Source organism: Neomonachus schauinslandi, chromosome 10, assembly GCF_002201575.2.
Source record: "Neomonachus schauinslandi chromosome 10, ASM220157v2, whole genome shotgun sequence".
NCBI classification, from domain to species: Eukaryota; Metazoa; Chordata; class Mammalia; order Carnivora; family Phocidae; genus Neomonachus; species Neomonachus schauinslandi.
This window is the reverse complement of record NC_058412.1, coordinates 104362399-104378045: the sequence shown is the minus strand read 5'-3', so window position 1 is coordinate 104378045 and position 15647 is coordinate 104362399. Positions and strand designations below refer to the sequence as shown.

Sequence of the window (15647 nt, the reverse complement as noted above, 5' to 3'; positions counted from 1 at the left end):
ATATATATATATATATATATATATATATATATATATATATATATGATATATAATTATATATATATAATTCTGAGACATATACATTGAGATAAGAATTTTCAGACACTAATATATTCTGTACAAAATATGTAATTTATCCCTTTAACTAGGACCAGTTTATGGTGAGTGAGCAGTGGGTGTAGGTCTGATTTTCTTTAAACAAAAATGATTAAGAAGAATAGAATGAGGTATCGTACACTGTTTTCAGGAGTGTATTTTGGAACATGGTGGAAAATTGTGCAAGACCTCCTTGAGGGTAGAATATATATGCCAAAAGGATTGCCATTTACAAATGGATTATTGTGTTTTATGAGATCTTCATTCACTGCTACTCCTGACCTCCTCATACCTGCAAAACATGCCTATGACATCTTAGGATATTCCCCCACCCAACTGTAAATAAGGGCCAAGTTCTCACCCAGTCAATACACTGTACTATTGGTTTTGAAATTTTGTAGTCGTGGATGTCCTTTGTTGGCAAATGAGAATCATTCCACGTTCTGCATTTGTATTTTGGATGAGTATGGAGCAGGTGAAAGAAGCACATCTTAAACTTTTATATTGTGAAAATGTCACCCATATGGAATGTCCGTACAAAAGTTTAAAAGTTCAAAAGTCAAAAGAGAGGCATTCATAATAAAAAGAGGAGGGAAAAGGCAACTTGGACATTAATCTCTTCCTTCCTTCATCTCTTACTACGAATGAACAGTTGCTCTTCTGGTGACTGTGGTGCGAAGCCCCGCCCTCCGCCTTCTGGGTGTCTTTTCTGCATTCCTTAAGCAAGGGCTTCTTTTGAGTCAGGCTGTGTTCAAGGGATCCACGCAGAGGAGTGAATGCCAAACTGCAGGGAAAATATATACTCTAGGGCACAGAAATGCTTGTGCTTTCAGAGTATGGGCTGCTGTGAGGGCAAACCCACTTGTCCCCAGAAAGGAAAGTCAGAAAACTACTTAAGCAGCAGTGTCTCCCCTTTCTTTCCAAACACTCCAGAACACAGAAATGACCTGCTGCCCCCTTGTTCCTATGCCTCCCTGCGGCTCGCAGCTGAGTAAGCCCCAGTTGTCTGTCTGTGTGGATTGCCTTGAAGCAGGCACACAGATTAAAACAAACAAACAGGGATGCCTGGGTGGCTCAGTCAGTTAAGTCTGCCTTCGACTCAGGTCATGATCCCAGGGTCCTGGGATCCAGTCCCACATTGGAGCTCCCTGCTCAGCGGGGAGCCTGCTTCCCCCACCCGCCGTCTGCCCTCCCACTGTTTGTGCATGTGCATGTGCGCTCTCTCTCTCTGACAAATAAATAAAAAAAAAATTAAAACAAACAAAAACCATAATATTTTTGGAAGGAAGAAGAGCTCTAAAAACATTTGGCTTCCTTGTTTAATTACTGGGGGAATATATCTGGCATCCTCTGAGAGTGGCAGGTTGATCTGTGTCATCTACTGCCTTAATATCAGTTGTCATTTTTAGGTTCTGAATGCAGCAAATGGTCCCAATGAACAAGCTGTCCCTGAGAATTAAAAAAAAGAAAAATTAAATACTTTGTCAATAATTTTCCTAATGGCTATATAATGATAGTCATTCATTCATTCATTCAACTAATACTCAATGGCCTGCTGTGTACCAGGCATGATTTTGAGTGCCAGGGATAAGCTAAATAGACAAAAATGATTGTCTTCATGAAGCCTACATAATGGTGGGGGTGGGTTGACAATAAACACAATAAATAAGGCAATAAGGCAGTGCTGGGTGCTGGAAAGAAATAAAGTAGGAAATGGGAATAGACAGAGCTAGAAGGGGGGCATATTTCAATTTTAAATAAATTGGTCAGATAAGGTTACACTGAGGTTATAACTTTTCAAGAAAACCTTGAAGATGATGGAGTGGGTCAAGTGGCTCTCATGGAGGAGAGCAGACCCTAAGACGGGTGTGTACCCAGCATGGGTTGAGGAAAAGGAGAGCAGTGAGAGATGAGTCAGAGAGGTTGGGAGAGGGGTGACAGGTGACCCAGACAGTGGTGGATGGCCACTGTAAGAACTTGGCTTCATTTCCAGTGATACGAGTAACTTGCATCACTTTGAGCAAGGGATTAATTTGGTGCAATATATTTTAACAGGATTGACCTGGCTGCTCTGTTGAAAAGCCATAGTAGGGATGCGAACAGAAACAAAGGAGAGCAGAGTGCTTGGGGAGGAGGTAGTGAGAAATGGCTGGGTTCTGGATATACTTTGAGGGTAAAACCAAAAAAACCCACAGAACCATATTGATGGATTGGACACATGGCATTAGAGAAAGGGGGAGCTAAGGATGACGTCAGTTTTGCTGGTATTGCACTTATTGAGTTGGAGAGCCAATTAAAGAGGGAAAATCAGAAAATTGGTTTTGGACATAAGGTTTAAAATAGTATTAGTCTAAAGCAGCAGAATAAGGACAGGTGTGACATGCTCTCTCTCTTGCGATACTATGAAAATGATGGTAAAGGAATATAAATACGCAGGGATGAAGAGAACGAGATAGGTCACTACGAGATGACATATTTCAATAAGTCTACAGAAGAAAATGAGGAGAATGCATGATGGAACAGAGTCTAGGTTCCATAGAGAACCGTAGCCACCAAGGTCACTGACCCACTCAGAATCAGTGGAGAGAGCCCCAGACTTGAGAACTACCAGCCCAGCAGAATAGGGAATAGGACTTGGGAATGGACAGAAGGGCGAGGAATTAAAGGAATACGGACAAAACTATCAGCCCCTCCACCTGGTCCTCTTGCTCTGCATCTAGAATAATTGATAGCCAATTACTTCCCAGACCAAAAAGCCAAGGGCTTGTGTGTGTGTGTGTGTGTGTGTGTGTGTGTGTGTGTGTGTGGAGGTAAACAAATTATTAGAAAAGAATCATGGTAGCCAACACTAGAGTCAAGTAGCCAGAGTAAAGCTCTTCTCATTCTAGAATTTATGGATACCACACCATAGTGGCTGGCACCCACATGCTTACCCAAAAAAGAGATCTACAAGCTGGTAATTCCCACTCACATACTCAGAGCTCCCAGTTGGCCCCTCTCTTGTCTCCAGTCTAAAATGTGAACTAGCAACAAAATGTCCACAGGCTATTGAGAAAGCCCACACTATTGACGGATGAAGGAGCTAAGATGGACAAAATAAGAAATGATGATAGAAGATACAGGGATAATTCAAGAAACAAACAAAAAATTAAAACAGAAACTATCTTCAGAGAGAATTTTGAATATATCACATTCATAAGATAAGAACAAGATGCTCTGAAAAATAGGTAACAAAAATAAAGTGGCTTTTTTTGGAAATTAAAAAGAAGATAATGGAACAAAAGCCAGATTCTGTCTATATAACTGTTGTAAGAAGAGATTGAAGGAAATCTCCCAGAATGGGGAACCAGGCAGAAAACAAAAAAGGAAAATTGAAAGACAAAAAGGCGACAATAAGAGAGAAAAGATAAGGGACGCCTGGCTGGCTCAGTAGGAGGAGCATGGGACTCTTGATATCCAGGTCGTGAGTTTGAGCTCTACGTTGGGTGTAGAGATTACTAAAAAAGAGAAAGAGAAAAGGTAAGAGATACAGGCACAATCAACCTAAAGAGTGCAGGAGAAAAGGAGAAAACAGAGGAGAGGAAAATATGAAAGACATAATACCAAAAAAAAAATAATAATATATATATATATATATATATAAAGACAGGTACTGTCTTGAAGTTTAAATAGCACATAGAGGAATGAACTAAGTTCAGGCAATACAAGTAGGAAACTGGAAGATATTAGATGCATGTAAAAGGCTTAAATTTCTTCTCCCCAAAAGAAAAGATAAATGGAAAAGTATTATCCAAATATAAGCCATGCTAAAAGCATGCAGGATTTTCAACAACTGAAGGAACAGCCCAAAAAGGAAGTATGTTATCGTAGTATTGTTCCCTTTTTTTTTTTAAGATTTTATATGTTCATTTGTCAGAGAGAGGGAGAGAGAGACAGAGAGCAAGCACAAACAGGGGGAGCAGAAGACAAAGGAAGAAGCAGGCTCCCCGCGTAGCAAGGAGCCCGATTCAGGACTCGATCCCAGGACCCTGGGATCATGACCTGAACCAAAGGCAGCAGCCGCTTAACCGATTGAGCCACTCAGGTGTCCCATGGGAATGTTCCCTTTTGAAAGCCATGCGGTTCGTGGTGTTGGAATTGTAACAAGTAGGACAATCAGAGTCTAATATATGAGCCTGCAGAAAATTATATTTGCATTTTTGTAATCATGTAAATTTTTATTTTATCGGTTTTGAACTTTTAGAATCAATTTATATGCACATAATTGAAGTCAATTATGGATCCTGAACAAGATAAAAACATTTCAACTTTGATCATTTTAAAAGTAAATTTAAGCTAACAGGAGTTGGAGGTAAAAGGATTGGCAGGTAAATGTCCTCTCTCACAGAGAAGTCAAATGATGCTGTCTTTAATTGGTGGATTAAGAAATGGTTTATTGAGATTGTCACGTGTCTGGAAAGAAAGACCAGTGGTCACAATTCTATCAGGAAGAAGAAGAAAGGGCAGAAGGGAGATAGGATAGGAGATCAGAGCTGGATATTGATAGTTAAATTCTAAAATTGGTCAATCAAGAGAAAGCAGTATAAATAGATTAATTAGAAATATGGAATTAACCCCCAGGAATTTAAGAATAGAAATGCTGAGAATAGCTGTCAAGAAACAGAACTAGGGTAAGAGTATCACAAGCAATCATTGCTTTTTCTTTATAGCCCCTCTGGACAATTTTTTTTGAAAATCTATATATGTGTTTCTTTGATAAATAATACATTTTTAGATTGCTACCATTTACTAAGTATGTGTTCTGGCTGTTACCGATCTAAACATTTAATATGAACTATCTCCCTTAATTGTCATAACAGCCTGTGAAGTAAGTCCTATGATTTCCTCCTTTTTATAAGGCAAATGAATATTGTAGAGGTTAAAAAACTTGCCCAAGACAGTTCTGTCAGGCAGGGGTTACATTTGACCCTGAGTAATAGAAAACAAAAGTAAACAGTAGCTTAGATAAATTAAGGACTTTTTGTTTGTATCTTGTTTGCTTTTTTTTTTTTTTTTTTTTCTTTCCTCATGCAGCAGGAAGCCTAAAGGTAGGTGTTTCTGGCATTGATTCAGTGACTCAAGGATATCAAGGCCTTGGTCTCAACCCTATAATTCCCACGGCCATTTCCTCATAGATCAAGAGGCTTCTGCAGCTCCAGCCATTGCATGTGTGGTCCCAATAGCAAAAAGAACAGAGCCTCTATATCAGAAACCACATTTTCCTCTCAGACTTCTGCTGACGTGTGGTTCCTCATGTGTCACATTGCCACCCTAGTTGCTGGAGATGTTGAAAAATGCATATTTTTCAATTATTATATATTGTTGGCCTGAATAATGTCAGGTTTCTGTGAGGAGAGAAGGGGAAAATGGATATTAGGTAGTACTGAGCAGTGGGTCCCACACTGAGCAGTGGGTCCCACAGCTAGAGAGTAGCAGAGCGGGCTCTGAAATCCAGTAAGATTTATTTTTAAATAAACTAGCAAAAGCATCAATAATATGAGGGTCAGCAAGAATCATTACATAAACTAATGACAGAATTTTAATTTTGAATTAGAAGAGAAGCACAAGTTATATTCAAGATTTGCCCTTCCACAGGCAGTGAGAAAATGAGCAAAAGGGAAGCAATTGGAGCCAAAAGCAAATAGTAATTCTCCCAGTGGAGGAAGGGCTAACAGGGTAGAGTCCTTACTGAAGGCCAAATACCCCTGCATCTAAAGGGAAAGAATCCAGCTTGTAAAACAATTTAAAATAAAGATGGGGGATATAATTACAGTATTTAAAACAAATTGACTTCCAAATGAGAAAATTATATTTTAGCAGAATTCCATAGGTTAAGTTATAACTTAATGAGGAAGTACCTGTGTGTAGTTTACTAATCACATTTCAAGGAATGCAGTTTTAATTTTGTCAGATTTCATTTAATGGATAAGTAGCACCACTTTACTCCCAAGAAATTATGATTACTCCTTTTATTCTGCTTGATATACATCTTACCAAAGAAATTAGCTGGATTTTTTTTTCTTTAAAAATTTTTTTTCACTTGATCTGCTCAAACAGAATTACTTTTTAAACAATAAACAATGCTATCGATTATAATTACAGACCCTGCTTACATACACTTACTGTCTATAGTATGCAGCACTCCAGCAGATTCAAACCGAAGTACTCATTAGCATTGAAACTATGAGGCTTAGAAGACATAATAGCGAGTGTTTTCATAAAAGTGACATGAGGCTTCATGGAAAGAACCATTTCAAGACTATGGCGGGTTGACATGAAAGCCATGAAAAGGAAGCTTTAGGGGTTTCATATGAGGGCACTCGATCAACATTTTCTCAGCTGTACAAATGAGCGATGACTCAGTTAACTAGCTGGAGGGGGAGGAGAGTGTCCCTCAGCTGACGCTCAAAACACATCTGAGATTCACAATGGTAGAGCTGAAAACCTCTCATCTTGAGAACTTAACCAGAGCAAACATCTTCCTCTTTTCTTCCACGCTGTGCCACAGATGCTGTTCTTTTCAGAGGCTTTATTCTTTCCCCTTTGAAGAACTCTGTTAATATTCATTTTAACTTGATTTCACCACATTAATTTTTCCCATGGAGCAGGGCAAGGTCAAGAGGGGTTAGAAGAAGACTCAAGCTATACTACACCTGTTACCTCCCAAATTGTGGATCCTTGCACTTCCACGTCTTGCAAATTGCACTTTTAAGTATGTGAACTCTTCCTTAGGTCATCAGGGGACCATGTACTACAGCAATGCTTCACTTATCTGGAAAAAGATAATGGCAAAACAGTCCTTCAGAAGATAGCCCAAAGTATAAAGCAAAGCATAAAGCATGTCTGTGAAGCCCATGTAGATGCCCTAGCCCTAAAACTTCTGTACTTTCCTAATTGGAGAGCCTCCTCAGCCCGATGTTGTACACAGTACTCTTGAGTTCTTACAACCTATTCCAGCATAGTTCCAACTGCAATAAGAAATGTGTAAAGTGATTATCTAAAACCCTGTAGCCGAGAATGATGATTGAATACTTATAACAATGAGGAAGACATAAAAATTAATTTCAAAAGGCATTAATTGTAAGGCACGGATGTAACTCTCTTTCATTGACACATTCATTCATTCATGAAGTCAAATCAAGTCAAAAGTGTGGATTTATTACCCATTTTATAAAAAGAATGGGATGCAGAACTATGAGGTCCCACACAAGGTATGAACACTCACATCCTTTTTTTCCACCTGCTCTTTTACAAGGTACTCCTGTGAATGGATATATGTAGTGTTTTTATTCTCTTCTGTCCTTCTACTCACTGCTTCTCCCTCAGTTCCAATGATTTGGTCTCCTGGATACTGCTACGTTCTTACTTGACTAGACTGTTCTAGAAGTAGACCAATCAGAGACCTGTGCCAGGATTTTTCATACTGAAAGTAAGGTCATCAGACTATCTCTGATGGTGGGAGGGGCCGTGTATAACAACTTTTGTGCAGTTGGTGGCCATGGGAACGAAGCTGATCAGTAGAAAAAAGAATGCCACCAGGTAGGAGAGAGCAATGGAAAAGCAATAAAGACAATCCCCTTGGCACATTTAGGCCCCAGTTTCCTGATGTCTTGTATTATACCTTTTTTTTACTCCTGCAGTTTGCTCAATTTTTCCTTCAATTACAGGAAATCTCCAGTGTCCCTGAGAAATTCTCCTATTTTCCAGGCTAGTTTGAGTTGTGCTTTTGTCAATTGTAACTTAAAGGCATTTGAATCACATAGTCTTTTGGAAATAATTATGCACCTTTCCTTGATATTACATCATTTGAGTAATACAATTTTCTAGTATCCCGGTAGTGATAATACAGGTCCTAATACGCTTTCTGGTTTTTGTTTTGTTTTGGTAACTATATTTTATGTGACAACCATTTCTCTCTGAGTATGAGGTGAACATTTTGACTATAAAATATAAGACCTTCACTTCCAGCCAAAGCAGACACTGTACCAGAAATTTTACCGAAATTCTAAATGCTCTATGTAGTATCATAAATGCAGTGACTTCTCTGACAGTCCTTTCTGCTTTTAATGAAAGTCTTTATAACTCATAGACCATCTTTCACCATGAAAAGACTCTTTACTGTACCATTAAGACAAATGCTCAGTGAGATTAATTCTGATTCATGCCAGTAGGTGAGAGAAATGTGCTCAGCCAGGCAATGCAACTCTGAATGAGAAGCACAATGTTCCTTCTTACTCAAATCCCAAACCATTACCCGCTTATGGGCCTAGGTGATGGGAATAACACTGTTATCACTGATGGCAGTAGGGGTGTGCCAAAAAATGAAAAATAAATAGATAGCTATTTAAAGTTGTTAGGACCTTCATATATCCCACAAATATTAACGTGTCTTGTATAAATTATTATTTATCCCAGAAACCTTTTGAAAATTAATATAATAGATTGAGAAATTGAAACTTCCAAATCAGGCACTCTGGAAACACTTGCTTTGAGATTATTATCATTTGTCGCTCCTTTACTTTATTAAGGTAGCATGGACTCATAATTTCTATGTATATTCAGTATTCCTTTTAGAATATTTTTCTTTCCCCAAGAACTCACTGCATGAGGACATGTTTTAGGGGACAGAGGCCACATTCTGCCTTTTCTCTGCGACTCCAGGTGCTTGGTCTCAGGTCACAGCCACGATCTGGGTGGGTGCCTTGCAAGCCACGATGCCCCGGGCACCATTTATAACACAAAGCCACCATGTGGCACTTTGTTTCTCTCAATAGGAATGATACTGAACCACAATCCTGTGCTGAACCTCAAACCTCAAACAAAAACTCTCCCCTTTTTAAAGACAATAAGCACAAATACCTTAAAAGTGTGTTAAGAATGTTAAGAGGAAATTTGCAGAAAAGAAAAAGTGGAACAGGCCCGACATATATAAAATGATGCTCAACTCTGCTGGTAAGTCAGGGATGCCTTTTTTTTTTTTAAAGATTTTATTTATTTATTTGACAGAGAGAGACACAGCGAGAGAGGGAACACAAGCAGGGGGAGTGGGAGAGGGAGAAGCAGGCTTCCCGCGGAGCAGGGAGACCGACGCGGGGCTCGATCCCAGGACCCTGGGACCATGACCTGAGCCGAAGGCAGACACTTAACAACTGAGCCACTCAGGTGCCCAGGGATGCCTATTAAGACCACTGCAAGATCCCACATTGCATCCATCAGATTTGTCAACATTTTCTGGAAGTCTGATAATGGCAAGTGTTTTTGAGAATATGGTAAAATGCAAGCTCTCCTACACTGCCAATGGGAACTTGGCGTCCTTCCCACTTTGATGAGCAAGTATCAGCATCGGGTACTGATGAAGATACATGGATTCTAAGAATTAATGATATTCACCCTAGAGAATCTCCCAGATGTGATTAGGGCAACAGGAAGTAAGTTTATACAAACCAGACTTTCTGGAGGAAGAAACCATAAATGTTCATCAATAAAATAATGAATTAATAAACTACATTCCTATAGTGGAATAGCATAATAGTTAAAATTAATTAACTAGACGCACACATAGAAGCAAGGATACATTTAAAGGTATAATGTTGGTTGCAAATAGCCATTAGCCAAAGATGCATACAGTATGATATGATTTATATACTATTTTAAATATACAGGGGTCCATCCATACCAAGGACCAGCAAACTTTTCTCTGTAAAGGGCCAGATAGTAAATACTTTGCCCTTTTGGCTCTCTTGCAACCACTCAACTCTGCCATTGTAGCCCAAAAGCAGCCACAGACAATATGTAAATGAACAAGCATAGCTATATTTCAATAAAACTTTATTTACAAAAACAGGTGACAGGCTGGATTTAGCCTTCAATCCTTAGTTTGCTGAATCCTGATCTATACCACATGAAAATAGATTTGGTATTGATATCTTCCTTTTGAGATAGAACCTGCTCCTGGAGAAAGGGAGAAAAATGGGATCAGGGAGAAACATTCTATGCACAGCATAGAATTAATCTGCACTGCTACATCCTAAGGATATAATTTTTAAAAAGTACTAAAGTAAATATGGTGCAATGTGGACATTTATTACATTTTGATCTGTGTTAGTTACACTATTCTCTGTATTTCTATGTATAAGAGAAATACAGAATAGTGAAAGAAAAGAAAAGTAAAATAAAGACACTGAAATATTAAAGGTAACATAAATGAGAACAATGGGAAGGAGAAATGTCTGCAAGAATTCTATTTCTTCCAGAAGACTCTGTCTCTGTCTGTATACCCCCTTGCACTGACAAGTTAAACCAAGAAGTTAAGAAGTGTGAATGCCAATGGGAGAAATTTCTCTGTTCTCAGAACTAGTTATCATGGTTGAACTGCTGCATGATTGGCATTTGGATCTAGGGCAAGGGTCGAGCATGTTGTGATTGAATCTCTCTTTACATTGGTTAAGGCAAGTGTGAATAGAAATTGTGACCTACCTCTATCAAAGTTCCAAGACTTTAGACTTACATTTTGTGACTGACCTCACCCCCTCTCCATTTTATCTCCTCTAACGTCATCCTTACAACATGTTGTTAAGGTGTTTACTTCATAAACTCCATAGTTTGCTTCATCATCATAGTACAATGGTAAGGTGTATAGATCCCAGCAGCAAATGTCCTGGATTCAAATCTCAGGTGTGCCTGTAATGAGCTGTGTGACCCTATGCCAGTTAGTGAATGCCTCTGTGCCTCAGCTTTCTCATTTATACAAATGGGGTGCTAATAACAGAATTTATCTCGTAGAGTAGTTGTGAGGTTTCAACGAGTTAATTATTTGCCAAATACCTAGAACAATGACTAGCCCCTTGTAAGTGCTGAGTCCATGTTTTATACAGAATACAGTGAAGTGGATTTACTTATCTTTTTTATCTTGTTGAACTGTATTAGCCACCCTAAAATTTTCTAGAACAAAATGACAGAGTGCACAATATCTGAGAGTACAGGGTTTGGAGCCCAAGAAACCAGTGATTTAATCCCAAATTGTGACTTTTATCAGCTCTGAGAATATAAATAAATCTTATAAGTGCTTTGAAACTTGGAATCCTCCTCTGTAAAATGAGGCTAATAACAGTACCTAACTCCTAGAGAATTGTTGTAAGAACTAATTAAGTGATCGGATGCAAAGGACTTAGGTCAGTGCAGAGTAAACACTCAGACAATACCTCTGAGAGTAATTGACAATTGTGAAACAATTGTTGGCGGTATTAAGCAAACACATAAATCCTGTGCTAAGAATGGTGGAACTGAAGTGGCTTTAGAAATAAAAGTGCGTTGACTTTTCGACCTGGTAGGAAAACTTGGGATCTATAATGGTGTCAAGCCCGGCATCTCAGTAAGTGTGCCCTCATCCGCGTGGTGAGGGAATTGCACAAACGGTCTTGCAGATGTTAAGGCACAAACATGTGCCCTTAAACTACAGATGAAATTCCATGGAAGTTGACCTTCAGATGTTTTCTCTCATTCAGGTCTCTGTTATCCCCTGTGTGCAAAAAGATTGATCATAAAACAGAAAATGTCATTTAAGAAGCTTCAGGGTTGAAATAGTAGAAGCAGAGCCAAGCTTAGTGGTAATCATCAGAATCTTGTCTATCAAAGTAGAAAAACCAACCCTCCAGACTGAAATAAGAAGCTGTCCTTCCAGTGCCAGACTCATCAGGGCAGAGCATTGGATGTATGAGAATCCTGCCAGGGTGGGATCGGTCTATCCTGCCACAAAGCATATGCCATAATCTCTGGATGAGCCGAGGCTACTTTAAGCAGCTCTGGCCACAGTTTTTTAGCCATGTTGTTCTTAATGCAGCTGTGAGAACCTTTTGTAACCAAAATAAGTTCTTTATTTGCTTGGGGATCAAGCAGACAAAGATTAGAATAATGTTTCCTAAACCAGGCCCTGGCACACCTTGCTACTCAAAATGCCGTTCCTGGCCCAGCAGCTGCTCAAACAAACATTAATATTAAAAAAAAAAAATACAAAGGTTTCTTAAAAAATACGTGGATTCTGAGTCCAAAGATCTGGTGTGGAGCTTAAAGTCCTTCATTTCTTTCTTTTTTTTTTTTTTTCTTATGTTAATCCCCATACATTACATCATTAGTTTTAGATGAAGTGTTCCATGATTCATTGTTTGTGCATAACACCCAGTGCTCCATGCAGAATGTGCCCTCCTCAATACCCACCACCAGGCTAACCCATCCTCCCACCCCCCTCCCCTCTAGAACCCTCAGTTTGTTTTTCAGAGTCCATTGTCTCTCATGGTTCGTCTACCCCTCCGATTTCCCCCGCTTCATTCTTCCCCTCCTGCTACCTTCTTCTTCTTCTTCTTCTTCTTTTTTTTTTTCTTAACATATATTGCATTATTTGTTTCAGAGGTACAGATCTGAGATTCAACAGTCTTGCACAATTCACAGTGCTTACCAGAGCACATACCCTCCCCAGTGTCTATCACCCAGTCACCCCATCCCTCCCACCCCACCCCCCACTCAGCAACCCTCTGTTTGTTTCCTGCGATTAAGAATTCCTCATATCAGTGAGATCATATGATACATGTCTTTCTCTGTTTGTAAAGTCCTTCATTTCTACCAAACTTTCCATCAGTGCTGCAAGTCTACTCTAAAACCTTGCTGCTCCTAGCATGGTTCAGCAGACTTCGCTTGGGATGCACATTCTCTGTCCCCTCTCCAGACTTCCTGAATCATCATCTGCATTTCAGCAAGACCCTCCACCCCCTCCTGCCCCCAGAAGTTTCTATGTACATGAAAGATTCAGAAGCACTGCTCTAGAACATATGGGAATCCATTCCCTCAAGGCTTTGGTTGCACAATGTACCCAAAAGTCCTGAGATATGGTATCCTGCTATAGTAAACTCTAGAGGGCTCTGTCTGTGTCCCTTCCAGTCCTTTTCCACTTTCATACACAATGCTTTCACTTCCAACAGCCAGGACCCTTGTCTCTCTGGTGGCTGCTCCCTCTGGATCTGGAACCCCCTTTGCCTACTATCAAAGAGACCAGGAAGTGCCTGGGGATTCCATCCCCTCCACTAGCCCTTAACCAAGAATAACAGGCACAGGCATTACCACACTCCAGCTCCCTTGTTCTTCATCAAAAACTCAACTTCGATGTGTGGTCTATATCAGGATGGAGAAAGCCAAAGTTACCACCTGCCTTCTTCCTTCTTCCTTCAACCTTTCTACCCCCAATCCTGCTCAGTCCCCTATAAAGGTGCCAGAAAACCCTTCATAATAAACCCTTCTTCATAAATCCTTGTCTCAGGGTCTGCTCCTGGAGAAACCAAAGTAAGACACATGTTGTTTTAGCTCAGTGTGATACAGACTGAGACCAGTACCCAACCAAGAGTAGGGTGATTTCTAAAGTTCCCTTGGTCATTGCATTAGTCCCTGAATCTTTGATGTAGCCTGGGTCAGATCTTTTGAACATCTCAAAAGGCTGCAGGAAGCCAGTGAATTCTAGGAATTCCACACTTGGAAATTTAGATGCTCACATTCTGAGAATGTGATGAAAATAAATTACACTTGACTTGCTGAATGAGCTAACTGTGGCTATGTGGTAAAGGTGGTGATGATGCTGTCCTTCAACTGGTTTGATAAAGGACCCATAAAAAGAGCTAAGGATCTAGAAGACCTGACCAAATGCTGCAGCCACAGCCACCAGCTACCTGTGGCTAACTGAGTACCTGGAAGGTTGCCAGTGCCAACTGAGATGGGCTGTAAGTGTAAAACCCGTACCTCACTTTAAAGACTAGGCACATAAAAAGAATACAAAATATCTCAATTTTATGTTGAGTACATGATTAGTAATGTTTATGAAATATTAGCTAAAAATATATATATATTAAAACTAGTTTCACCTGTTTACTTCTACTTTTTTAATGTGGCTACTAGAAATTTTTAAATTATATATGTAGCTCACATGGTATTTCTATTGGGCTGAGTATAATAGAGACCTTACCTTTTGACCTAAAAGGTCAGACCCAGTTTAAATTTCCCCAACTCTTCATAATGCCTTCACTGTACCTATTTCAGGTGTGGAATTGACCCCCAGTAAACATACAAAATGGTAAAGTTCCCATCGAGGTAGGAATGTCTAAAGTTTGACCCTTAGCTCAGAAACTATTATACCAGAAACATACTATAAAAACCAGAGCTAGTAGTTAGTCTTAGTTTAAAATGATCAGACTTGAGGAAATTTATTTTAAAGCTGTTAAAAAGTTATTCCAATGCTTCTGTGCTCATACATAAAGTGTGGTGGTCAGTTCTTTTGCTTCACTCACAATTACTCTGTGCTGTGATCTTCCAAGCCCTCCACCAATAGTGTATAGAGGTCAAGGCCCCCAAAATTCTCTCCTAAACTGGGACAGCTTCTTAACTGAGTTCCTTCTTTTTGGTTTCTCAGCTTCAACTCCATCCTCCAAATGGCCACCAGATAATCTCCCTACACACAATCTGGCCTCAGCTCTCCTCATCTCTCACCCAAAAATGGGCCTTCAGTAATTTCACATTTCTTGCTAAATTATCTCCAGATACCTCAACAGACTTAAATGCTCTCCATACTCTGCCCCCAACTCTACTTTTCTCATTGCAACTCACCTTCTTTTTTCCAATTCCTATTAGACTCCTCCCCATTCCCTCTGAGTCCTACTATGTGTGCTCACCTCTGGTTTTTCTCCCAGTTTTCTTTGCTTAGAATTCCCTCTTCCCTCCTTCAGCACTCTATACCCCAAGTCCTACCTCAAATGTCACTGTGTTACATGATGGTATATTATCAGTGCCTTAAGTCAGGAGGCAAAACACAGAAGGCCAACAAAACAACAGCAGAAATAATACAATGAGATGGAAAAGCTGTTGAATTAAAAAACATGGTTTCTTAGCTCTCTTGTCTTCTCTTAAAGAATGCGGGGGGCAAGATGTTAATTTTGTGTTCAAAACCATCACTCAAAATGGAACTTCAACTTTTTGTGTGGATTTGCTCTTTTCCATTTTCTTGGAAGCCAAGTGAGATCACTGGTGAGTGGTTTGAGGTAGGGATTAAGATTAGGGGAGTAGTGAGGGACTGACAGAATTGGGAGGGGGTGACATTGTGACTGCAAATGGTTTCAAGAACTTCTAGAACTGTAATTAATATTTAAAGATTCCCTGGTATAGCTGCTTTGGCTTGAGTAGTAAAGCAGGAAGATTACATCTGCAGGTGTACTGAAAATATATTTGACTATATTTTCAACTTTTCTATAACTCTTTATCTATTTATAATGCTAGGAAAGTAGTAAAAAATACTTGGTTACTGAAAGGCAATCTGCCAGTTCCCTATAAATAAGGATTTTTAAAAGCAGACAAAATTTTGTTTATGTGTAAAGAACATTTCCTTAGAAAGGAGCAGTAACTCGGGAACTTGAATTTAATTATGTCATTTTTACAAAAGAAAGAAAGAAAGATCGAGGGAAGGAGGGAAGGAAGGAAGAAAG

The 15647-nt window shown here is 39.5% G+C and overlaps 1 protein-coding gene across 1 annotated transcript in view; it reads left to right on the top strand.

Moving 5' to 3' along the window:
* Positions 1-15647, top strand: part of PLCB1 (phospholipase C beta 1) — a 679194-nt gene that overhangs the window by 444036 nt on the left and 219511 nt on the right. The window lies entirely within an intron of this gene.